Source organism: Pristiophorus japonicus, chromosome 1 (genome assembly GCF_044704955.1).
Source record: "Pristiophorus japonicus isolate sPriJap1 chromosome 1, sPriJap1.hap1, whole genome shotgun sequence".
In the NCBI taxonomy this organism is placed as follows: Eukaryota; Metazoa; Chordata; class Chondrichthyes; family Pristiophoridae; genus Pristiophorus; species Pristiophorus japonicus.
Window position 1 is genome coordinate 153,437,095 of NC_091977.1, and position 27,577 is coordinate 153,464,671.

General features: G+C 46.7%; 1 protein-coding gene and 1 long non-coding RNA gene across 4 annotated transcripts in view; one reads left to right on the forward strand and one right to left on the reverse strand.

Annotated features, from left to right (window-relative positions):
- Nucleotides 1-27,577, reverse strand: part of man2a1 (mannosidase, alpha, class 2A, member 1) — a 340,299-nt gene that overhangs the window by 291,642 nt on the left and 21,080 nt on the right. The window lies entirely within an intron of this gene.
- On the forward strand, nt 19,949-26,931 carry LOC139266164 (uncharacterized). The gene is made up of 2 exons (XR_011593690.1): nt 19,949-20,223; nt 26,052-26,931. It is a non-coding gene; the product is annotated as an uncharacterized lncRNA (long non-coding RNA).

The following is a 27,577-nucleotide window of genomic DNA, read 5'->3' on the forward strand; positions in this document are numbered from 1 at the left end:
CCATCCTAGAGTCACGTCTGCGGCTGCAGAAACGCCTGTCTGCTCCCCGACTATTGAATCCCCTACCACTGTAGCTCTTCCATTCTTTTTCCTCCCCCCCCGCCGCCCCCTGTGCAGCTGAGCCACCCGTGGTGCCATGGACTTGGCTCTGGCTGCACTCCCCAGAGCCACCATTGCCCCCACCGATACTCAGAACAGAGTACTCAGAACAGAATTGGAGAGCGAGATGGACTCAAGGGACTCCTGCACTACCTGCCTAGTCCTCCTCTTCTGTCCAGCAGTCACCCAATCCCTCTCTGCCTGCACACTCTTAAGCTGCAAGGTGACCACCTCTAGAAACATGCTATCCATGTTGCACTCAGTCTCGCGAATGTACCGCAGTGACTCCACCCGCCGCTCAAGCTCCAAAACACGGAGCTCGAGTTGGTGCAGCTGGAGACACCTCCTGCACACGTGGTCGTCTCGGCTGCGCAAAGCATCCAGGATTTTCCACATGCCACAGGATGTGCAATCCACGGGACTGAGCTGCCCTGCCATCCCTCTAGTTACACTCGCAACTATCAAGTAGAACTAAATTCTAAACCTTAGCAAAACACACCCAGCCGCTACTCCACAAACAGTCGATTTAATTAACTGGTTCTCCTTAGATAATAAAGATCACATATATTTACTTGCAGTTCCTAACTTACAACAATGCCAAAGGTTTCTTAAAGAAAAGAAAAATACTCACCAATCCACCAGACAATCACTTACCTGCTTGGCTGTGACGTCACACTTAGATTTCGATTCTTTTTACTTTTTGACCCTGCAGCAGCTGGCTCCTCCCTTTAATCTGGGCAGCGATCTCCCGCTCCTTGTTGAGCTCCTCCCGACTGCCGCACCCTTTTATGTGGGCCGCGATCTCCCGCTCCTTGTTGAGCTCCTGACTGCCGCGCCCTTTTATCTGGGCCTCGATCTCCCACTCCTTGTTGAGCTCCCGACTGCTGCATCCTTTTATCTGGGCCTCGATCTCTCACTCCTTGTTGAGCTCCTCCCGACTGCCGCACCCTTTTATGTGGGCCGCGATCTCCCGCTCCTTGTTGAGCTCCTGACTGCCGCCGCCCTTTTATAATAAAGGCTAACATACCATTTGTTTTCCTAATGGCTTGCTGTACCTGCATGTTAACTTTCAGTGGTTCGTGTCCAAGGCCACACAGGTCCCTCTGAATACCAACATTTCCCAATCTCTCACCCTTTAAAAAATATTCCGCTTTTCTATTTTTCCGACCAAAGTTCACATTTCACCGCATTATATTCCATCTGCCATGTTCTTGCCCGCTCACTTAACCTGTCTATATATCTTTTCAGCCTCTTTGCCTCCTCCTCACAACTTACTTTCTCACCTAGCTTTGCATCACCAGCAAACTTGGATGCATTGCACTTCATCTAAGTCATAAATATAGGGCTCAATTTTCCCCAGTTATCTGCGCTGTTTTTTTGGCCCAAATTAAAATATCCAAGTTTCCCCAAAGTTTGTGCGGCAGCGTAACTCAGTTAGTTACGATTTTTTTAGGTTAGTTTGTTTTTGCGTCATAGGGTAACGTGATGTCTGCACCAGTTTTTCGCATCTATGCAAGTTTAGCGAACTTACATTTCTCCGAGGATGGCATATGTGACCACTCCCAAAAAACCTTCTGGGCATTTAAGAAAAACCAGAGCACATTAAAAAAAAAAATCGGCGCAGAAAGACGGCATTGTTTTTATGCGAAGTTTTGGAGAGAGTCAACAACACATTAAATATGCATAATGAAGCTTAATTTTTTCAAACATAAAACGGAGAAAATGCAATTCTTTAATTTAGAATTTTTTTTCAAAGTGCCACGCCACCACCGAACATCTCCCCACTGGGCTCGAGGGTCAGCCGGCAGAATCGGTCTCTCGCCTGGACACAGGGGCTCGGCTTCAAAAGAAGCCGGGGGGGGGGGGTGGGGGAGAGAAGAGGGGGCGTAGAAGCCAAACTGAAGCTATGAGAAGCCTTACACTATGCAGCGGCATCAAAAGAAGCCCGGGGCGGGGGGCGGGGCGGGGGCGGTGTTTGCCGAGCCCTTGTCCGAGCGAGGGAGCATTCTGCCGGCCAACTCTCGAGCCTGGTGAGGAGACATTCGGTCGGTGGTGGGGTGGTACTTTGTAAACAAAATCAAAAGTTCAAGAATTGCTTAGACTTTGTTGCCCCAGATGTCCTCATTTGAATGTCAAGCTTCCTGTTCTAAGCTATCCTATTGCGCATGCGCAGACCTGGGTGTGGTCCATACGAGGGCATCGACCTTTGGGGGGGGGGGGGGGGGGGCGGGGAAAGAGAAAACAAAGAAGCTTTAACTCCTTGTCCTGCTGTTTTGAACTTCTTGCAAAGGTACAATTTAATTATGGGGGCAATACTGACAATGCCATACCACGTGCAAGCCTTCTGCATGATTGTGCTGCAGAGGAAACTATTGATTCGACATCACTGCATGACGAACCTCAGAGTACGTAGGATGATGGGCAGGAGGCTTTACCCACATCGGGTATAAGAACATAAGAAATAGGAGGAGTAGGCCATACGACCCCTTGAGCCTGCTCCACCATTCAATACGATCATGGCATATCCAATCATAGATTCAGGTCCACCTCCCTGCCCGCTCCCCAGAACCCCTGATCGTTTAAGAAACTGTCTATTTCTGTCTTAAGTTTATTCAATGTCCCAGCTTCCACAGCTCTCTGAGGCAGTGAATTCCACAAATTTACAACCCTCAGAAGAAATTTCTCCTCATCTCAGTTTTAAATGGATGGCCCCTTATTCTAAGATTATGCCCCCGAGTTCTAGTCTCCCCTATCAGTGGAAACATCCTCTCTGCAGCCACCTTGTCAAGCCCCCTCATAATCTTATACGTTTCGATAAGATCACTACTCATTGGAATTCAGAAGAATGAGAGGAGGCCCAACCTACTCAACCTTTCCTCATAAGACACTCCTCATCTCTGGAATCAATCTTGTGAACCTTCTCTGAACTGACTCCAAAGCAAGTATATCCTTTTGTAAATATGGAAACCAAAACTGCACACAGTATTCCAGGTGTGGCCTCACCAATATCCTGTACAACTGTAGCAAGACTTCCCTGCTTTTATACTCCATTCCCTTTGCGATAAAGGCCTTCCTGATCACTTGCTGTACCTGCATACTAACCTTTTGTGTTTCTTGCACGAGTACCCCCAGGTCCCGCTGTACTGCAGCACTTTGCAATTTCTCTCCATTTAAATAATAACCTACTCTTTGATTTTTTCTGCCAAAATGCATGACCTCACACTTTCCAACATTATACTCCATCTGCCAAATCGAGACCGGCATTCATACCTGCATGCAAGTGATGCAGACTGTGTGAGAAGGCTACGTTTCCGCAAAGAAGTTGTAACCGCGATCTGCGAGTTAGTAAAAGCAGATCTGCAACCTAGAAGCGTCAGGAGGACTGCTTTGTCAGTTGAAGTGAAGGTTACAGCTGCACTTTCATTCTATGCCTCCAGATCATTTCAAGCTACAAGTGGGGATGTGTGCATCATCTCTCAACATGCAACACATGTCTGCATTCAGCAGGTGACAGCTGCAGTATGTGCACGGAGGAATGACTACATAAAGTTCCCCATGACCGCCCAGGCAATGCGTAAATGGGCTGTAGGCTTCTCCAGGATTGCTGGCTTCCCAAAGGTACAGGGCTGCATTGATTGTACCCACGTCGCCTTGCGAGCATCTTTTGAGGATTCCGAGATGTACAGGAACAGAAAAGGCTTCCAATCTGTGAATGTGCAGCTCATGTTTGACGACATGCATCGCATCATGTCAGTTGATGCGAGGTACCTTGGGAGCACCCATGATGCGTTCATCCTACGTGAGAGCGTTATATCTGCCATGTTTCAGCAGCAGCCAGAAGGGCAGAGCAGGCTGTTGGGAGACAAAGGATACGGCCTCGCCACCTGGCTCATGACGTCCCTACACGTAACCCGGACGGAAGCTGACCAGGAAAATAACATGTCGCACATTGCGATGCGGAGCATAATAGAGAGGACCATTGGCATCTTGAAACCGCGTTTCCGATGCCTGGTCCATTCCGAAGGCTACTTGCAATACTCCCCTGAGAATGTCGGTGAGTTCACTGTTGTATGCTGCATAACTTAGCCATTATGAGACAGCAGCAGCTGGTAGTAGAAGACCCACCTAGGGTGACAGTGGCTGATGATCAGGAGGAAGATGCAGATGATGAGGAGGAGGATGAGGAAGTCATGCAACTACCTGAACCCGGAGCATGAGCAGGAGGGCGGGCCATCGTGCCCCTTTAATGATTGCTCGAGCCTTGTGCCAGCAGCTCATCAGTGAACACTTTGCTGTCTGAAGGCTCAGCGGCAACTATTCCAAATGGACCATGTTTACTGTTTGGACGTGTTCCGTAATGTTGTGCTGTGTTAATGGAACAAATAATGGAAATGATTCAGTTATAATTTAAAATATATTTTATTCAAAAGTTTAACACTTGTTTGTACTTAACTTTAGTAAAAATATTCTTGTATCAAACTTTAAAGTTTTCAGTTAAGATCATTTACAAACTTTTAAACTTGTAAATTTACATAACTTACAAAAAACATTTAATTTGAGAACAGTTACAACAGTAACAACAATAATAACAGCAGCAAAGAAAGGCTGCACCCATCTCTCCTCCACCTTATTCTAAGACCGCCCGCTGCGCTTGGTCTTGGTGATTCCACTCCTGCCCGCAGGTGGCGAGCATTTCTCGGGTTGGTAGCAAGCTTATTCTTTTAAACATCTCCGGTAATGCGCACTTCTTGATTTGGGGGGGGGGGTGGCGGGGGGGTGGGGGGGTGGCGGGGGCAGGCGGTAATGTGGAAGGCCCGGCTTGGGCCTCATCAGAGACTGGTCTGGGGATTGGAGTGGGAGTGGCTGTTCATTCTGTCAATGGGCGCGGGGTCTGAGCGTATTCCCTTATTGCAGCAGCTCATTCCGACATTCCCTCCCTCATGTGCCCTGACAGTGTCTCAACTACCTGAAACATTCCCTCCCTCATGTTCGCCGACACCATATCAGCTGCCTGCGACATTCCCTCCCTCATGTGTCCGGACAGTGTTCCCATTTCTCGAGTGTGTTGTTACTTCTCCCGACATCTCATCACCCAACCCACTGATGGTGTCCAAGAGTGATTGTGTAAGGTCAATATTCTCCGCAATCATTGCCATCAACTGAATCACAGCTGTTAGATCCTGCACCTCAGGAGAGCGTTGTCAAGCTCTCCTTCCCCTCCTCACCCTGGGTATGGCTCACTACATCCCACTGGGACCCGCAGCCTCGGACGATGGGGTCCTGGGTGTGCTTTGCTGCATCCCCAGCCTCGGACTGTGAGAAACCATGGAATGTCCCAACACTCGTACCACTCAGGAACGGGTCTGCCACCTCAATGGGCAGCATCTGCACCTCCTCCAAAGCGAGTTCAACAGTGGGGGGGCTTCATGCCTTTCCAGAAGGTGGTGGAAAGGCATGAGGCCCCCACAGGACAAACGGAATCTGTTCAACCTTCCCCGCCTCCAGGCCAGATCCAAGGTCGTCCCATCCTCCATCATCGAACTACAATACGCAGATGACGCCTGCACCTGCGCACACTCGGAGGCCGAATTCCAAACCACTGTCAATAGCTTCACCGAGGTGTATGAGAGCAAGGGCCTTACTCTAAACATCCGTAAGACAAAGGTCCTTTACCAACATTGCCCCTGCCACGCAGCACTGCCCCCCAGTTATCAAAATCCATGACGAGGCCTTGGACAACATGGACCATTTTCCATACCTCAACAGCCTACTGTCAACAAGGGCAGACATCGAGGACAAGGTCCAACACCACCTTCAGTGTGCCAGTGCAGCCTTCGGTCGCCTGAGGAAGAGTGTTTGAAGACCAGGACCTCAAACCTGGCACCAAGCTCATGGCCCTCCTTTATGGCTTAGAGACATGGACTATGTACAGCATGCACCTCAAAACACTGCCTCCACAAGATCCTGCAAATCCATTGGCAGGATAGGCGCACCAACATCAGTGTCCTCGCTCAGGCCAATATTCCCAGCAGCGAAGCACAGACCACGCTCGATCAGCTCCACTGGACGGGTCACATCGCCCGCATGCCTGACACAAGACTCCCAAAACAAGCGCTCTACTCGGAGCTCCGACACAGCAAGCGAGCCCCAGGTGGGCAGAGGAAACGCTTCAAGGACACCCTCAAAGCCTCCTTGAAAAAATGTAACATCCCCACCGACACCTGGGAATCCCTGGCCCAAGACTGCCCAAAATGGAGGAAAAACATCCGGGAAGGCGCTGAACACCTCGAGTCTCTTCGCTGAGAGCAAGCTGAAGCCACACATCGACAGAGGAAGGAGCGTGCGGCAAACCAGGTACCCCAACCTTCCGTTCCTTCAACCACCGTTTGCCCCACCTGTGACATAGACTGTAGATTCCGCATTGGACTCTTCTGTCACCTGAGAACTCATTTCTAATATGGAAGCAAGTCACCCTCGACTCCGAGGGACTGCCGATGATGATGATGATGATGATGATGATGGGGGCTTCATCCATCACCTCCCCCTGCCCCTTCCCCTCACCCCCATGCTCGTGGTCTGGAAGATGTTCTCCTCTTCAGGCTCGTCAGCGTCTGAATCTTCTTCAGCATCGGATTCAGCGTCGTCAGGGTTGGCCTCAAGTTCTGCAAAATAAAACAGAGCAGACAAATGGTTAGCAGGAGAGGAGGGGGCAGGGTGGCATGAGTAGGCTCACACAGCGCATGCAACAGGCTCATTTGAAGGACCACGATGAATGATAGCACATTGCATCAACCGAAGTGTAGCTGACGGAGACATCCCCATGAACTGAAGCATGGCTAGCCCGCGCAGAACTTAACATTTAGCAAAGCCAGACTCTGGAATTTGCAGGACTTACCTTCTCCCTCGAATGTGGGCCCAGCTTGTGCAGTGGTGGTTGCTTTTCTCGAGGTAGGACTCATCAAAGCAGCGACCCTGTCTTCCAAGGGTGTCAATGGGTGCAGATTTGCCGGGCCTCCTCCTGTTTGAGTTCTTTTGCTTTTGTTGTGTGCCACCTTCCTCTGCAAAGATGAAAATATAGCTTTTTAGAGAGGGTGTCTTTCTGCTGGGCAGGACATATACAGATTGTCACATTTACAATTCAATTGAATAAATGAAAATATTACTTACACAAACTACTTGACCAAGGTCTTGCCACTTCTTTTTGCTCTGGCCTCTAGACCTTGGGGTGGGCACCATTGTACAGTAATCTTCTGGAACTTGGTTCCAGTGTTCCTTCATTTCTTTTGGTGAAACTTTTATGTGACCTCTGCTGGTGTCCAGCTCCTGCCACATACTCTCAATCACAGGAACTAGTGCCTTCACTTCTTCCTGTAAGAAATTCTTTGTGCTTCCACCGTGTTGCATCTTGTACTGCTGCCGCTGCGATTTTTCCAATGCTCTCACACACCGCTCCTTCTCATACACACAAAAAATAGAACGGGGAAACTTGCTAATTATTTTTTTGGAGTAGTCGGGGCCAAAAAAAGGGCGTAACTCTCGCAATACCCCAATAAACGGCAATGGGGAAAATTGAGTCCATAGATTGTAAATAGCTAAGACCCAAACACTGATTCTTGCAGTACCCCACTAATTACAACCTGCCAACCCAAAAATGACCCATTTACTCCTAATCTCTGTTTTCTGTCCATTAACCATTCCTCAATAATAACTTTCATTTATATAGCGCCTTTAACGTAATAAAACGTCCCATGGCGCTTCACAGCAGTGTTACAAGACAAAACAGATACATTTGACACCGAACCACAAAAGAAGAAATTAAGGCAGGTGACCAAAAGCTTGGTTAAAGAGGTAGATTTTAAGGAGCGTCTTCAAGGAGGAAAGACAGGTAGAGAGGCGGAGAGGTTTAAGGAGGGAGTTCCAGAGCTTTGGGCCCAACCGATGGTTGAGCAGTTATAATGAGGGATGTTCAAGAAAGCAGAATTTGAGGAGTGCAGACATCTTGTGGGGTTGTGAGGCTGAAAAAGATTACAGAGATAGGGAGGGGCAAGGCCATGGAATGATTTATAAACAAGGATGGGAATTTTGAAATCGAGGCGTTGTTTAACCAGGAGCGAATGTAAACATAACAACCTAAGAATTAGGAACAGGAGTAGGCCATCTAGCCCCTTGAGCCTGCTCCGCCATTCAATAAGATCATGGCTGATCTGGTCGTGGACTCAGCTCCACTTACCCGCCCTCTCCCCGTAACCCTTAATTCCCTTATTGGTTAAAAATCTATCTATCTTTGACTTGAAAACATTCAATTAGCTAGCCTCAACTGCTTCCTTGGGCAGAGAATTCCACAGATTCACAACCCTCTGGGAGAAGAAATTCTTTCTCAACTCGGTTTTAAATTGGCTCCTCCGTATTTTGAGGCTGTGCACCCTAGTTCTAGTCTCCCCTACCAGTGGAAACAACCTCTCTGCCTCTTGTCTATCCCTTTCATTATTTTGAATGTTTCTGTAAGATCACCCCTCATCCTTCTGAACTCCAACGAGTAAAGACCCAGTCTACTCAATCTATCATCATAAGGTAACCCCCTCATTTCTGGAATCAGCCGAGTGAATCGTCTCTGTACCCCTTCCAAAGCTAGTATATCCTTCCTTAAGTAAGGTGACCAAAACTGCACGCAGTACTCCAGGTGCGGCCTTACCAATACCTTATACAGTTGCAGTAAGACCTCCCTGCTTTTGTACTCCATCCCTCTCGCAATGAAGGCCAACATTCGATTCGCCTTCCTGATTACCTGCTGCACCTGCAAACTAACCTTTTGGGATTCATGCACAAGGACCCCCAGGTCCCTCTGCACCACAGCATGTTGTAATTTCTCTCCATTCAAATAATATTCCCTTTTACTGTTTTTTTTCCCCCAAGGTGGATGACCTCACACTTTCCGACATTGTATTCCATCTGCCAAACCTTAGCCCATTCGCTTAACCTATCCAAATCTCCTTGCAGCCTCTCTGAGTCCTCTACACAACCCGCTTTCCCACTAATCTTAGTGCCATCTGCAAATTTTGTTGCACTACACTCTGTCCCCTCTTCTAGGTCATCTATGTATATTGTAAAGAGTTGTGGTCCCAGCACCGATCCCTGTGGCCACTGATTTCCAACCCGAAAAGGACCCATTTATCCCGACTCTCTGCTTTCTGTTCGCCAGCCAATTCTCTATCGATGCTAATACATTTCCTCTGACTCCGCGTACCTCTATCTTCTGCAGTAACCTTTTGTGTGACACCTTATCGAATGCCTTTTGGAAATCTAAATACATCACATCCATCGGTACATCTCTATCCACCATGCTCGTTATATCCTCAAAGAATTCCAGTAAGTTAGTTAAACATGATTTCCCTTTCATGAATCCATGCTGCGTCTGCTTGATTGCACTATTCCTATCCAGATGTCCCGCTATTTCTTCCTTAATGATAGTTTCAAGCATTTTCCCCACTACAGATGTTAAACTAACCGGCCTATAGTTACCTGCCTTTTGCCTGCCCCCTTTTTTAAACAGAGGCGTTACATTAGCTGCTTTCCAATCCGCTGGTACCTCCCCAGAGTCCAGAGAATTTTGGTGGATTATAACGAATGCATCTGCTCTAACTTCCGCCATCTCTTTTAATACCCTGGGATGCATTTCATCAGGACCAGGGGACTTGTCTACCTTCAGTCCCATTAGCCTGTCCAGCACTACCCCCCTAGTGAAAGTGATTGTCTCAAGGTCCTCCCTTCCCACATTCCTGTGGCCTGCAAATTTTGGCATGGATTTTGTGTCTTCCACTGTGAAGACGGAAGTAAAATAATTGTTGAAGGTCTCAGCCATTTCCACATTTCCCATTATTAAATCCCCCTTTTCATCTTCTAAGGGACCAACATTTACTTTAGTCACTCTTTTCCGTTTTATATATCTGTAAAAGCTTTTACTATCTGTTTTTATGTTTTGCGCAAGTTTACCTTCGTAATCTATCTTCCCTTTCTTTATTGCTTTTTTAGTCATTCTTTGCTGTTGCTTAAAATTTTCCCAATCCTCTAGTTTCCCACTAACCTTGGCCACCTTATACGCATTGGTCTTTGATTTGATACTTTCCTTTATTTCCTTGGTTATCCACGGCTGGTTATCCCTTCTCTTGCCGCCCTTCTTTTTCACTGGAATATATTTTTGTTGCGCACTATGAAAGAGCTCCTTAAAAGTCCTCCACTGTTCCTCAATTGTGCCACCGTTTAGTCCTTGTTTCCAGTCTACTTTAGCCAACTCTGCCCTCATCCCACTGTAGTCCCCTTTGTTTAAGCATAGTACGCTCGTTTCTGACACAACTTCCTCATCCTCAATCTGTATTACAAATTCAACCATATTGTGATCACTCATTCCGAGAGGATCTTTTACTAGGAGATAGTTTATTTTTCCTGTCTCATTACACAGGACCAGATCTAAGATGGCTTGCTCCCTTGTAGGTTCTGTTACATACTGTTCTAAGAAACAATCCTGTATGCATTCTATGAATTCCTCCTCAAGGCTACCCCGTGCGATTTGATTTGACCAATCGATATGTAGGTTAAAATCCCCCATGACTACTGCTGTTCCTTTTTCACATGCCTCCATTATTCCCTTGATTATTGCCTGCCCCGTGAAGTTATTATTTGGGGGCCTATAAACTACGCCAACCAGTGACTTTTTCCCCTTACTATCTCTAATCTCCACCCACAATGATTCAACATTTTGTTCATGAGAGCCAATATCATCCCTCACAACTGCCCTGATATCATCTTTTATGAACAGAGCTACCCCACCTCCTTTCCCTTCTTGCCTATCTTTCTGAATCGTCAGATACCCCTGTATGTTTAATTCCCAGTCTTGGCCACCTTGCAACTATGTTTCTGTAATGGCCACCAAATCATACCCATTTGTAATGATTTGTGCCGTCAACTCATTTACTTTATTTCGAATGCTGCATGCGTTTAGGTAGAGTGTTTTCATCCTAGTTTTTAAAACATGATTTTTAGTTTTGACCCCTCCTGCAGCCCTTTTATATTCAGTGGCCCTTTTTGTTTCTTGCCTTTGGTTTCTCTGCCCTCCATTTTTACTCATCTCTTTTCTGTCTTTTGTTTTTGTCTCCTTTTTGTTTCCCTCTGTCTCCCTGTATTGGTTCCCATCCCCCTGCCATATTAGTTTAACTCCTCCCCAACAGCACAAGCAAACACTCCCCCTAGGACATTGGTTCCGGTCCTGCCCAAGTGCAGACCGTCCAGTTTGTACTGGTCCCACCTCCCCCAGAACCTGTTCCAATGCCCCACGAATTTGAATCCCTCCCTGCTGCACCACTGCTCAAGCCACTTATTCATCTGTGCTATCCTGCGATTCCTACTCTGACTAGCACGTGGCACTGGTAGCAATCCCAAGATTACTACTTTTGAGATCCGACTTTTTAATTTAGCTCCTAGCTCCTTAAATTCGTCTCGTAGGACCTCATTCCCTTTTTTTTTACCTATGTCGTTGGTACCAATGTGCACCATGACAACTGGCTGTTCTCCCTCCCTTTTTAGAATGTCCTGCACTCGCTCGGAGACTTCCTTGACCCTTGCACCAGGGAGGCAACATACCATCCTGGAGACTCGGTTGCGGTTGCAGAAACACCTATCTATTCCCTTTATGATTGAATCCCCGATCACTATCGCTCTCCCACTCTTTTTCATGCCCTCCTGTAAAACAGAGCCAGCCACGGTGCCATGAACTTGGCTGCTGCTGCTCTCCCCTGATGAGTCATCTCCCTCAACAGCACTCAAAGCAGTGTATCTGTTTTGCAGGGGGATGACCAGATGGGACCCTTGCATTACCTTCTTTGTACTACTCTTCCTTCTGGTCTTCCATTCCCTAGCTGGCTGTGGATCCTTCTCATGCGGTAAGACCAACTCACTACACGTGCCACTTATGTCATTCTCAGCATCGTGGATGCTCCAGAGTGAATCCACCCTCAGCTCCAATTCCGCAACCGGAAGTGTCCCTGAGTTCCCACATGGTACAGGGGGAGCATAACACGTGACCAAGCTCTTCTGCCATGCCTTATCCCTTAGATACCCTTAAATTGGTAACAACAATGTTACAGTTTACTTACTGATATAAAAAATAAAAAGAAAAGCTACTCACCAATCACCAGCCAATCACTTACCCCCTTGGCTGTGATGTCACCTTTTGATTCCTTTCTACTTCTTTTTTGCCTTCTCTCCCCGCTGTAGCTGCACAAGCTCCGCCTTTATAGGCCGCTCCGACGCTGCTCCCGCCTCTCACCAACTGCCGCTGCCTGTGGAACACCCGCTGGGCCTTTATAGGCCGCTCCGACGCTGCTCCCGCCTCTCACCAACTGCCGCTGCCTGTGGAACACCCGCTGGGCCTTTATAGGCCGCTCCGACGCTGCTCCCGCCTCTCACCAACTGCCGCTGCCTGTGGAACACCCGCTGGGCCTTTATAGGTCGCTCCAACGCTGCTCCCGCCTCTCCCCAACTGCCGCTGCCTGTGGAACACCCGCTGGGCCTTTATAGGCCGCTCCGACGCTGCTCCCGCCTCTCATATAGAAACATAGAAAATAGGTGCAGGAGCAGGCCATTCAGCCCTTCTAGCCTGCACCGCCATTCAATGAGTTCATGGCTGAACATGAAACTTCAGTACCCCCTTCCTGCTTTCTCGCCATACCCCTTGATCCCCCGAGTAGTAAGGACTTCATCTAACTCCCTTTTGAATATATTTAGTGAATCGGCCTCAACTACTTTCTGTGGTAGAGAATTCCACAGATTCACCACTCTCTGGGTGAAGAAGTTTCTCCTCATCTCGGTCCTAAATGGCTTATCCCTTATCCTTAGACTGTGACCCCTGGTTCTGGACTTCCCCAACATTGGGAACATTCTTCCTGCATCCAACCTGTCCAAACCCGTCAGAATTTTAAACGTTTCTATGAGGTCCCCTCTCACTCTTCTGAACTCCAGTGAATACAAGCCCAGTTGATCCAGTCTTTCTTGATAGGTCAGTCCCACCATCCCGGGAATCAGTCTGGTGAATCTTCGCTGCACTCCCTCAATAGCAAGAACGTCCTTCCTCAAGTTAGGAGACCAAAACTGTACACAATACTCCAGGTGTGGCCTCACCAAGGCCCTATACAACTGTAGCAACACCTCCCTGCCCCTGTACTCAAATCCCCTCGCTATGAAGGCCAACATGCCATTTGCTTTCTTAACCGCCTGCTGTATCTGCATGCCAACCTTCAATGACTGATGTACCATGACACCCAGGTCTCGCTGCACCTTACCCCTTCCTAATCTGTCACCATTCAGATAATAGTCTGTCTCTCTGTTTTTACCACCAAAGTGGATAACCTCACATTTATCCACATTATACTTCATCTGCCACGCATTTGCCCACTCATCTAACCTATCCAAGTCACTCTGCAGCCTCATAGCATCCTCCTCGCAGCTCACACTGCCACCCAACTTAGTGTCATCCGCAAATTTGGAGATACTACATTTAATCCCCTCGTCTAAATCATTAATGTACAATGTAAACAGCTGGGGCCCCAGCACAGAACCTTGCGGTACCCCACTAGTCACTGCCTGCCATTCTGAAAAGTACCCATTTACTCCTACTCTTTGCTTCCTGTCTGACAACCAGTTCTCAATCCACGTCAGCACACTACCCCCAATCCCATGTGCTTTAACTTTGCACATTAATCTCCTGTGTGGGACCTTGTCGAAAGCCTTCTGAAAGTCCAAATATACCACATCAACTGGTTCTCCTTTGTCCACTTTACTGGAAACATCCTCAAAAAATTCCAGAAGATTTGTCAAGCATGATCTCCCTTTCACAAATGCATGCTGACCTCGACCTATCATGTCACCATTTTCCAAATGCGCTGCTATGACATCCTTAATAATTGATTCCATCATTTTACCCACTACTGAGGTCAGGCTGACCGGTCTATAATTCCCTGCTTTCTCTCTCCTCCTTTTTTAAAAAGTGGGATTACATTGGCTACCTTCCACTCGATAGGAACTGATCCAGAGTCAATGGAATGTTGGAAAATCCGCTATTTCCAAGGCCACCTCCTTAAGTACTCTGGGATGCAGTACATCAGGCCCTGGGGATTTATCGGCCTTCAATCCCATCAATTTCCCCAACACAATTTCCCGACTAATAAAGATTTCCCTCAGTTCCTCCTCCTTACTAGACCCTCTGACCCCTTTTATATCCGGAAGGTTGTTTGTGTCCTTCTTCGTGAATACTGAACCAAAGTACTTGTTCAATTGGTCTGCCATTTCTTTGTTCCCCGTTATGACTTCCCCTGATTCTGACTGCAGGGGACCTATGTTTGTCTTTACTAACCTTTTTCTCTTTACATACCTATAGAAACTTTTGCAATCCGCCTTAATGTTCCCTGCAAGCTTCTTCTCGTACTCCATTTTCCCTGCCCTAATCAAACCCTTTGTCCTCCTCTGCTGAGTTCTAAATTTCTCCCAGTCCCCAGGTTCGCTGCTATTTCTGGCCAATTTGTATGCCACTTCCTTGGCTTTAATACTATCCCTGATTTCCCTAGATAGCCACGGTTGAGCCACCTTCCCTTTTTTATTTTTACGCCAGACAGGAATGTACAATTGTTGTAATTCATCCATGCGGTCTCTAAATGTCTGCCATTGCCCATCCACAGTCAACCCCTTAAGTATCATTCGCCAATCTATCTTAGCCAATTCACGCCTCATACCTTCAAAGTTACCCTTCTTTAAGTTCTGGACCATGATCTCTGAATTAACTGTTTCATTCTCCATCCTAATGCAGAATTCCACCATATTATGGTCACTCTTCCCCAAGGGGCCTCGCACAATGAGATTGTTAATTAATCCTCTCTCATTACACAACACCCAGTCTAAGATGGCCTCCCCCCTAGTTGGTTCCTCGACATATTGGTCTAGAAAACCATCCCTTATGCACTCCAGGAAATCCTCCTCCACTGTATTGCTTCCAGTTTGGCTAGCCCAATCTATGTGCATATTAAAGTCACCCATTATAACTGCTGCATCTTTATTGCATGCACTCCTAATTTCCTGTTTGATGCCCTCCCCAACATCACTACTACTGTTTGGAGGTCTGTACACAACTCCCACTAACGTTTTTTTACCTTTAGTGTTCTGCAGCTCTACCCATATAGATTCCACATCATCCAAGCTAATGTCTTTCCTAACTATTGCATTAATCTCCTCTTTAACCAACTGCCGCTGCCTGTGGAACACCCGCTGGGCCTTTATAGGCCGCTCCGACGCTGCTCCCACCTCTCCCCAACTTCCGCTGCCTGTGGAACACCTGCTGGACCTTTATAGGCCGCTCCGACGCTGCTCCCGCCTCTCCCCAACTGCCAAATGTAGGTCAGAAAGCATAGGGATGATGGGTGATCATAACTTGGTGCGAGTTAGGACATGGGCTGCTGAGTTTTGGATGACCTCAAGTTTACATAATGTAGAATGTGGGAGGCCAGCCAGGAGTAAATTGGAGTAGTCAAGTCTAGAGGTAACAAAGACATGAATGAGGGTCTCAGCAGCAGAAGAGCTGAGGCAGGGCGGAGGTGGGCAATGTTATGGAGGTGGAAAAAGGCGATTTTAGTTATGCCATGGATATGTGGCCGGAAACTCATTTCAGGGTCAAATATGACACCAGTCTTGTTCACACTCAGATTGGTGCTAGGGAGAGGGATGGAGTCAGTGGTTAGGGAACGCAGTTTGTGGCGGGGACCAAAGATAATGGCTTCAATCTTCCCAATATTTAGTTGGTGAAAATTTCTGCTCGTCCTGCAGTGGATGTCAGACAAACAATCTGATAAATTAGAGACCGTGGAGGGGTTGAGAGAAGTGGTAGAGAGGTAGAGCTGGGTGTCGTCAGCATACATGTGGAAATTGACTCTGTTTTTTTGGATTATATCGCCAAGGGGCAGCATATAGATGAGAAATAGGAGGGGGCCAATGATAGATTCTTGGGGGACACCAGAGGTAACGATGCAGGAGTGGGAAGAGAAGCCATTGCAGGAGATTTTCTGGCTACAATTAGATAGATAAGAATGGAACCAGGCGAGTGCAATCCCACCTAGCTGGACTATGGTGGAGAGGCGTTGGAGGTAAATGGAGTGGTCAACAGTGTCTAAGGCTACAGACAGGTCCAGAAGACGAGGAAGGATAGTTTACCTTTGTCACAGTCACAAAAATATGTCATTTGTGACTTTGATGAGAGCTGTTTCAGTACCGTGGCAGGGGCGAAAACCAGACCGAAGGGATTCAAACAATGAATTCAGGGAAAGATGGTCACGGATTTGGGAGGAGACAACACATTCAAGTACTTTGGACAGGAAAAGGAGGTTGGAGATGGGGCGATAGCTCGCAAGCAAAGTGGGATCAACGGTTGGTTTTCTGAGAGGGGGTGATGACAGCCGATTTGAAGGAAAGGGGAACAGTACCTGAGGAGAGAGAACCGTTAACAATGTCAGCTAACATGGGAGCCAAAAAAGGAAGTTGGGTGGTCAGCAGTTTAGTGGGAATAGGATCAAGGGAGCAGGAAGTGGGTCTCATGGACAAGATGAGCTTGGAGAGATCAAGAGGGGAGATCAAATAGAAACCAGAGAAAGATGTGAGTTTAGGGCTAGGGCAGGTGGGAGCCTCAGATGAAGTTTGACCCTGTGGGCTAGGTGAAGGAAGGGAACTCGCAGAGATAGCTGATCGAATGGTCTCAATCTTTGAGACAAAGAAATCAATCCATGCTATTTATTACCCCCAATCCCATGAGCTCTAATTTTGTGTAATAACCTCTTGTGTGGCACCTAATCGAATGCTGTCTGAAAATCCAAATACACTACATCCACTGGGTCTCATATTATGATTTACTATGTGCCCTGTCACCATGTCCCTAATAATAGATTCTAGCATTTTCCCTACTACTCGGGTAAAGAATAGTTCAGAAACAGGAAGGATCAGACACGAGCGAAATGTGAATCAGTCTAAGATGCATTTGGAGTGCATGTACTTAAATGCACGGAGTGTAGTAAATAAGGTTGGTGTGTTGCAGGCACAAGTCACCACATGGATCTATGACAAGGGCCCACACAAGAGATTTGTGTGCAAAATCAAAGCACATGGTATTGGGGGTAATGTACTGATGTGGATAGAGAACTGGTTGGCAGACAGGAAGCAGAGAGTCGCGATAAACGGGTCCTTTTCAGAATGGCAGGCAGTAACTAGTGGGATGCCGCAGGACTCAGTGCTGGGACACCAGCTATTTGCAATATACATTAATGATTTAGATGAAAGAATTGAGTGTAAGATAGAAACATAGAAAATAGGTGCAGGAGTAGGCCATTCGGCCCTTCCAGCCTGCACCGCCATTCAATGAGTTCATGGCTGAACATGCAACTTCAGTACCCCATTCCTGCTTTCTCGCCATACCCCTTGATCCCCCTAGTAGTAAGGACTACATCAAACTCCTTTTTGAATATATATAGTGAATTGGCCTCAATTACTTTCTGTAGTAGAGAATTCCACAGGTTCACCACTCTCTGGGTGAAGAAGTTTCTCCTCATCTCGGTCCTAAATGGCTTATCCCTTATCCTTAGACTATGACCCCTGGTTCTGGACTTCCCCAACATTGGGAACATTCTTCTTGCATCTAACCTGTCTAAACCCGCCAGAATTTTAAAAGTTTCTATGAGATCCCCTCTCATTCTTCTGAACTCGTGAATATAAGCCCAGTTGATCCAGTCTTTCTTGATATGTCAGTCCCACCATCCCGGGAATCAGTCTGATGAACCTTCGCTGCACTCCCTCAATAGCAAGAATGTCCTTCCTCAAGTTAGGAGACCAAAACTGTACACAATACTCCAGGTGTGGCCTCACCAAGGCCCTGTACAACTGTAGTAACACCTCCCTGCCCCTGTACTCAAATCCCCTCGCTATGAAGGCCAACATGCCATTTGCCTTCTTAACCGCCTGCTGTACCTGCATGCCAACCTTCAATGACTGATGTACCATGACACCCAGGTCTCATTGCACCTCCCCTTTTCCTAATCTGTCACCATTCAGACAATAGTCTGTCTCTGTTTTTACAACCAAAGTGGATAACCTCACATTTATCCACATTATACTTCATCTGCCATGTATTTGCCCACTCACCTAACCTATCCAAGTCACTCTGCAGCCTCATAGCATCCTCCTCGCAGCTCACACTGCCACCCAACATAGTGTCATCCGCAAATTTGGAGATACTACATTTAATCCCCTCGTCTAAATCATTAATGTACAATGTAAACAGCTGGGGCTCCAGCACAGAACCTTGCGGTACCCCACTAGTCACTGCCTGCCATTCTGAAAAGTACCCATTTACTCCTACTCTTTGCTTCCTGTCTGCCAACCAGTTCTCCATCCACGTCAGGACACTACCCCCAATCCCATGTGCTTTAACTTTGCACATTAATCTCTTGTGTGGGACCTTGTCGAAAGCCTTCTGAAAGTTCAAATACACCACATCAACTGGTTCTCCTTTGTCCACTCTACTGGAAACATCCTCAAAAAATTCCAGAAAATCTGTCAAGCATGATTTCCCTTTCACAAATCCATGCTGACTTGGACCTATCATGTCACCTCTTTCCAAATGCGCTGCTATGACATCCTTAATAATTGATTCCATCATTTTACCCACTACCGATGTCAGGCTGACCGGTTTATAATTCCCTGTTTTCTCTCTTCCTCCCTTTTTTTTAAAAGTGGGGTTACATTGGCTACCCTCCACTCCACAGGAACTGATCCAGAGTCTATGGAATGTTGGAAAATGACTATCCGCTACTTCCAAAGCCACCTCCTTAAGTACTCTGGGATGCAGACCATCAGGCCCTGGGGATTTATCAGCCTTCAATCCCATCAATTTCCCCAACACAATTTCCCTCAGTTCCTCCTTCTTACTAGACCCTCTGACCCCTTTTATATCCGGAAGGTTGTTTGTGTCCTCCTTAGTGAATATTGAACCAAAGTACTTGTTCAATTGGTCTGCCATTTCTTTGTTCCCCGTTATGACTTCCCCTGATTCTGACTGCAGGGGACCTACGTTTGTCTTTACTAACCTTTTTCTCTTTACATATCTATAGAAGCTTTTGCAGTCCGTCTTAATGTTCCCTACAAGCTTCCTCTCGTACTCTATTTTCCCTGCCCTAATCAAACGCTTTGTCCTCCTCTGCTGAGTTCTAAATTTCTCCCAGTCCCCTGGTTCGCTGCTATTTTTGGCCAATTTGTATGCCACTTCCTTGGCTTTAATACTATCCCTGATTTCCCTTGATAGCCACGGTTGAGCCACCTTCCCTTTTTTATTTTTACGCCAGACAGGGATGTACAATCGTTGTAGTTCATCCATGCGGTCTCTAAATGTGTGCCATTGCCCATCTGTGAATGTTTAAAAATGTATAGAGACATTGAAGTTGAGAACGTGGAAATTGTACAGGGACAGTATAAGCTAACAAACAATTCATGGAGGAATAGCCATGACATCTCAGACTCGAGACTGCGAAATGTTACAACACTAACACATATTGAAACAAAACCCACAGCTTGCAGAAAAACCTCAAGGTCTTATTAAATCATGTTATTAACCTGAAACATTGACAGAAGGTCTTTGTTTAAAATCGGACCATGCTTGGGTCGGCTTATGAGTGGACGAAGGGAAGGAGGGATCAAAAGAGATGGGCTGAGCTGGGATGTCACTCTAGCCCTATCTTGTTATCTTTTGCTGAAAATGTCTAACCATCGTGCCTTGACAATGTAAGGTCACTTATCCGTAGGGAGTGTGTACGCTCGATCGAGAATGTATATCCTCTGTCTGATAAGTCTTGCCGGCCGGTAAAATAAAGACTGCTTTGTTCAAAGCACAAGAGGTATTCGACTCAGTAATTTTACTGAACCAGATTGAGAGAAAAGAATCTACATTTACATTTGGTGTCAGAAGTGGGATCTCAACGGACGACTGCCGAAAACTTGCGAATTAAGAGTCAGAATGGCCTTGGACGAGACGAGGGGAAAGTGGCCACTGGAGTGAGTATGATTTCAATACTGCTCCAGTTTCCCCCGGTTTCAAAAGTCTGAGGAAAGTTTAGCCACTCGCTGGATCTCAGGTAGTGTCTGAACGAGATCCAGGACAATCTGGTGAATACCTTTCAAACTTAGAATAGGGATAGAGATCGGGAAATTGCGCGATGACGCAAACCAAGCGGCGACTTGGAAAGATAGGTTATAGTTAGAGCTAGATAGGGATAGATGATCAATCATGGATCCAAAAATTAATAGGAAAGAAAAGAGACTCTTGTGAACGTCTGTTTAAATGAGAAATGCTTCTGTGATTTTTACTGTAAAAAAAAAAGCCGGGGAGTTGTGGTTTGTTTTATCTCAAACAGAATGAAAGTTTGTTTTAACCCTTCGTAGTGTTGTCCTGTATGTGGGAAGTTTAAGAGTGTGAACCTTATTGAATTACGTATATTCGGATGATAAGTTACGGAGCCAGGAAATGCACAAAGGATAGGTTTGTTGAAAAAAAAAAGAAAAGCTTGTTGAAAGAAAACATTCAGAGAAGGCACAGCAAAACAACTGAGATGGATTCAAAAGGATTCAAAAAAAAATATTATATTAAATAACACGACCTTGAGGCTGGAACAATTGAGATAACGAAAAGCAGTCCACAGCCTACGTACCAGACTTCTCTCTAGTTATGGAAAAGACAAAAAAAAAGTAACATACTAAATAGGTGCTGAAAACAAAATGTTCTGAGATTTTAAATTATGAGAAAAATTCCACTGCAGTCTAAAAGAAAAAAATCACTCCTGTCCAGTAGGCAGAAAAACTCCATTAAATTAGGGCTTTCATTGACTGATTGGATTTAAACTGCGCAGTGACGCGAAAGGATAGGGAAATTTGGAGACTAAAAGAAATTAAATTTAGAAAATTAGGCTCACAGGGAATTAAATAAGGCCTACAGGGAATTAAATAGAGGATAGGTGTTCAAATCAGGTGTGATGTCGACCTTGTATATCACTTGGCCCGTCTAGGCACTGATTGAATTTAAATCACGCAGCAACTCGAAAGGTAAGGCTGACGCAGACGCGTAGCGACGCGAGACGTGCAGCGGCGCGAGCGTGCGGCCGAGTGGAGGGCTGACGCAGACGCGCAGCGAAACTAACGCGTGGTGACGCAGACGCGCAGCTGTGCTAACGCGTGATGACGCGAGACGTGCAGCGGCGCGAGCGTGCGGCCGAGTGGAGGTCTGACGCAGACGCGCAGCGGCGCTAACGCGTGGTGACGCGAGACGTGCAGCGGCGCGAGCGTGCGGCCGAGTGGAGGGTTGACGCAGACGCGCAGCGGCGCTAACGCGCGGTAACGCGAGACGTGCGGCGGCGCAAGCGCGCGCCCGAGTGAACGTGGGCCGACGCGAACGCGCAGTAACGCGAACCACGAAATATCAAGTCAGTGCTGATTTTTGTAAGTCCGTTTATTGTAAGTTTGTTAAGTCTGTTTACTTTAAGTTGGAATCGCGCGGCGACGTGAGCCGCGGGGCGACGCGGCTTTGTGTTAGTTTAGTAAGTTTGTTAAGTCTGTTTCAAGTTGGAATCGCGCGGCGACGTGAGCCGCGGGGCGACGCGGCTTTGTGTTAGTTTAGTAAGTTTGTTAAGTCTGTTTCAAATTGGAATCGCGCAGCGACACGAGCCGCGGGGCGACGCGGCTTTGTGTTAGTTTTAGTAAAGTCTGTTTGTTTTAAGTTTGTTTAAATCGCACGACTACGTGAACGCGTAACGACACGGTAATGGGTAATCAGTTGGATAAAACAACGGATGCGGATAGTCCGCTACAAAAGTTATGTGAAGAATTCCCTGAAAGAGCTGAAGACTTTAGAAAATTATCAGGAGCCCTGAACAAATTATTAGGAGATGACCAGTAGCCTCTAGGTGGCACTAGAAGCGTAGAGGTAGTAAAAAAAAAAGCACAGGGATTGTCAAAAAAAAAAATTAAAAGATGCATCACTTCTGTCAAGTTGGCAAATAAATTAGGACTTTCATTGACAGAGGGAACACATGTTAAAACTGTAGACGTCTTTAAAAAAAAAAGAATGTGCGCACGAAAAACTTACTAAGAGATCCTCTGGGACCTCTGAGAAAGGTATTGACCGACTACGTAGTAAAATGGCTGGCTTTGTGTTAACCGAGGCTGATGATGAAATTGATGAGTGGTCACTGACTCAGCGCCCAACGGCGCCTCCCGCACCCCCTGGCCCCTTGCTCCAGTCCTCTTCCCAACACCCTCCACCTTACACTCCGGCGAGAGGAGTTAAAAATAACCCCATACCACCAAAGCAACAAACCCAAACTGACTCCTCATCCTCGGATAGCGATTCGGATCCCCAGTTCACAAGCAATATAGCCAAAAGGACCAGATCTCACACTCGAAAGGGCAGAACTATATCTCGATATCACAGACAGTCCCGTAAATCTTCTAGTCAATCTACCAGTCCAAGTTGTGAAAGACATAGCAAACACCCCCGCCGATCGAGACGCAGAACTGTCAAGCAGTCAGACAGCTCCGAAACATCCTCCGACCTGGGAATGATTTCCAAGATCCCAAAGTCCCGACACCAATTCCCTGTCAGACCAATGCCAAACCCTGATGCACAACAAGCTGCAGACCACCCACTATAGACAAATGGAAAGGGCAGTTAGATATTATTGGCAGGAAAAGAAAGGGGAGGGGGGAGGTGCGCCCCCAACCCGGGTCAAGACTGAATACGTGACTAGAAAGGAAGAGCATTCTCGGGAGGAAGGATCAATAGAACCGCAGTGTTGCATACAGGATTGGATGGATGGGCAAGGATACGGTTATACTAAACAACCAAACAGCCCGAGCCCTGCTAATAAACCTCCCTATTGTCCCCAGCATGGTATGGGAAGAGGCTGGGTAAGAGGAATTGACTGTTTTAATTGTGGGCAGGAAGGACATTGGAATAAAAATTGCCCCTACCGTCAGCATGGAAAAGGAAGAGGAGGAAGAGGAGGGGGGCAAGGGGGGAGAGGAGGATCTTACACTAACTTCTCCCAGAACAACCCCTTTGGTCAATTGTCCCCCGATTGACTACGCAGCTTGATTGTGCAGGGATCCTCCCCGGACGACGAACCAATGATATTGTTAAAAATTCTGAATGAGTGGCAACCCTTTTTGATAGATACGGGAGCTTTCATGTCTTCTGTACAATCAAAGCTTAAACTCCCTGCCTCTACTGAAACACAGGAACTTTCAGGATTCATGGGACAAATCTCGACATTCCCAGTGTCAGAACCGGTTAAAATGGGTTACCAGGAAGAATCGGTGGAACATCGAGTTGTTATCACAACCAATCTGGACTGTAACTTGATGGCTAGAGACCTCCTCTGCAAATTCCAGTTGCATTTGGAGTGTGGAGATGATGGGATTATTGTAAAACAGGAAACCCTTAAGCGGCAGTATTATACCACTAGAACCCCTCAGTGGTGGTCTCTGGACCTGCCGCAGGCACCCTATCACGTGACCCTAGCATACGATCCCAGTGGAAAGAATCAGGACCTGCAGAACTTTTATCAGGATCACGAAGGGGAAGTGAAGGAAATTCTATTAAGGGCTAGAGTGACTGGACCGGAAGGGAAGGCAGATTTTGTGGAAATGGACAGCCCCCAACGGTGGCACCACATATTACTCGTGAAGTATTACCTCCCCACCACGTTAAAGATTTGGGAGTTATGGTGCGCCAGGCTATAGACGAGGCTGACCCTACCAGCCGGGATGTGCAAATTGTAAAACATGGCCGAACAGTCCAATTCCACGGGGACCCCGAGAAGGTCTTAAGACTCTGCAGCATCATACTGGCTCTGACATACCTGACTATGTGGATCCTCATGTGTGGGCAGAGGACCCCTCCCAAGTGGGTTATCACAGGCAATACCGAGTATCCACCGAGCTTTGGAGGCTAGCCGAGTCGAACCAATTTGCCAGTTTCCAGTCCCTAGCACGGCTAAACAAATGCGACAGTGTTTGGGGATGATCAATTACTGCAGATCCTGGATCCCTAATGTTGCCCTGATGACTAAGCACCTCACCCCGTATACAAATAAGCAAGGCAGCTTTGAAATAGAAACCGTAGACGTCCAAGCCTTTAAGGAACTAAAGACAGCCCTGCTGCAAGCTCCGGCTTTGGGCCGGCCCCTCTATGACCGGCCCTTTCAACTGTATTGTACAATTCTGAAAGACTGTGCTACCGTTGTCTTAACACATCTCACTCCGTAGCTGCCCTCCTGGGCCAACTGCAAACTCAACACCTTACAATGGCCAGGCAAAGCAGATATGAAATCTACTTACTAAACAATCCTAAGCTGACCTTTCGGCACTGTACTGCAATTAATCTGGCCTGTTTTCTTACTGAGCCACCCCAAGATGAGGAAGAACCCAGTCATGATTGTTTATCTTTAATTTAAGAGGCCACATCTGTCAGGGAAGATTTTGTTGATGTACCAATTGAAGATCCAGACTGTACGGAATTAATCCAGAAGGTACACGAATCTCAGGATACGCCATAGTAAACCAGGAGAATCAGGTCTTGGAATCTGCCGCTTTTGAAACTGCCTATTCTGCTCAACAAGCTGAACTATTCGCCCTCACCCGAGCCTGTATCTTGGCCAAAGATCTCAAAGTCAATATCTATACCGACTCTAGGTATGCCTTTGGGGTGGCCCATGATTTCGGACAATTATGGAAAAATAGGGGATTCCTAACCTCACAGGGGAATGAGATATCTCATAAACAGCTAGTATCTGATTTGTTGCAAGCCCTCATGTTCCCCAAACGCATTGCCATTGTCAAATGTACTGCCCACACTACCGGAAATTCTCTGGTTGATATAGGGAATCGTTGTGCTGACCAAGAGGCCAAACAAGCCTCTCATGACCAACAGATGGTAGTGCCCAAAATTATGAGTCAGACTAAAAATCCTGCGAAGGATAAGTTAGCCTCGGAAAAACCAATGCCAACCATCCAAGATGTTATAAAAGCACAGGAGGACGCTCCTGAAAAAGATAAACTGTTGTGGAAATATTATGCATGTACTTATGACAATGTTTCTAAACTCTGGACCACTCCCGCGGAACAGACTTGCATGTCTGACGAGTTGGCTCTATGGGTTATTGATTGTATGCATTTTGCTACTCATTGTGGAGCAAGAACCACGAGTGATATACTTTTGGCTACTTGGTGGCACCCTAGACTCCAGGCGCTCGCCCAGAACATCAGTAGTCATTGCCTGGTTTGCCAGCAACATAATCCAGGGAAGGGAGTCCCCTGTGATTGGGGTAAAACGCCCCTACCCGAAGGTCCCTTTGAGACATTTCAGTTGGACTACATTGAGTTGCAAAAAGTTCAGTGTTACAAATATGTGTTAGTAATAGTAGATGTGTTTAGCAGATGGATTGAAGCCTACCCTACCCTGGACAATAAGGCTCAAACTGTTGTTAAGGTGTTAATGAGGGAAATTGTTCCTAGATAAGGTATCTCAGCTCGACTGATGACCACCTATGTTCTTTCTCTGACTCAGGCTCTGCGACTAGTTCACAACCAGGTTCAAGATGCTCACCTCGACCTCCCAGTTTTACCTGAATTGTCCCTTGTGGCACCAGGGAAGTATGGATTCGGAAGGGATTAGAGCCACAATGGGAGGGGCCTTTTCAGGTGTTACTCACTACCCCCACTGCAGCCAAGGTTGAGGGGAAAAGTGCCTGGGTTCACCTGCACCACTGCAAGCTCACCACCCCCTAACGAACCTATTTTGCTAGTTATTCTAATTCCTGTTTCTGTTCCAGACTTCCTCTTCTCCATAGCTGAACAAGGCCGTTGGCATCCTAATTGGAACGTGGACCAGTTTGAACTTTTACCCGTAGTGATAGACAGCCAGCTACACCGACGGTGACCTGAGAAGAGAGACAGGAAAACTGAACTCTTTTAATCAGCAAAATAATTGGACTATTTATCTGAATCCTGAGCCATAAGATGAAACTGTCTGTATGCCACAGTCTGTATAATAGTGTTGATATATGACAGTTTCGGCGCATGGGAGGGGAGACAGAGACGAGAGCTACATGTCTTATGTTTATGCGCAAAATGGGAACTTTTCTGGATGTTGGGTGTGTTCACGTTCCCGATACATTTTACTCCTAGAATGATCCTAAGTGTTATCATGGAATGATAAAAGGGGGGAATGTGAATGTTTAAAAATGTATAGAGACATTGAAGTTGAGAACGTGGGAATTGTACAGGGACAGTATAAGCTAACAAACAATTCATGGAGGAATAGCCATGACATCTCAGACTCGAGACTGCGAAATGTTACAACACTAACACATATTGAAACAAAACCCACAGCTTGCAGAAAAACCTCAAGGTCTTATTAAATCATGTTATTAACCTGAAACATTGACAGAAGGTCTTTGTTTAAAATCGGACCATGCTTGGGACGGCTTATGAGTGGACGAAGGGAAGGAGGGATCAAAAGAGATGGGCTGAGCTGGGATGTCACTCTAGCCCTATCTTGTTATCTTTTGCCGAAAATGTATAACCATCGTGCCTTGACAATGTAAGGTCACTTATCCGTAGGGAGTGTGTACGCTCGATCGAGAATGTATATCCTCTGTCTGATAAGTCTTGCCGGCCGGTAAAATAAAGACTGCTTTGTTCAAAGCACAAGAGGTATTCGACTCAGTAATTTTACTGAACCAGATTGAGAGAAAAGAATCTACATTTACACATCCACTGTCAACCCCTGAAGTATCATTCGCCAATCTATCCTAGCCAATTCACGCCTCATACCTTCAAAGTTACCCTTCTTTAAGTTCTGGACCATGGTCTCTGAATTAACTGTTTCCTTCTCCATCCTGATGTAGAATTCCACCATATTATGGTCACTCTTCCCCAAGGGGCCTCGCACAAAGACATTGCTAATTAATCCTCTCTCATTACACAACACCCAGTTTGCAGATGACACTAAACTGGGTGGCGGTGTGAGCTGTGGGGAGGATGCTAAAAGGCTGCAAGGTGACTTGGACAGGTTAGGTGAGTGGGCAAATGCATGGCAGATGCAGTATAATGTGGATAAATGTGAGGTTATCCACTTTGGGGGAAAAAACACGAAGGCAGAATATTATCTGAATGGCGGCAGATTAGGAAAGGGGGAGGTGTAACGAGACCTGGGTGTCATGGTTCATCAGTCATTGAAAGTTGGCATGCAGGTACAGCAGGCGGCAAATGGTATGTTGGCCTTCATAGCTGGTAAATTTGAGTATAGGAGCAGGGAGGTCTTACTGCAGTTGTACAGGGCCTTGGTGAGGCCTCA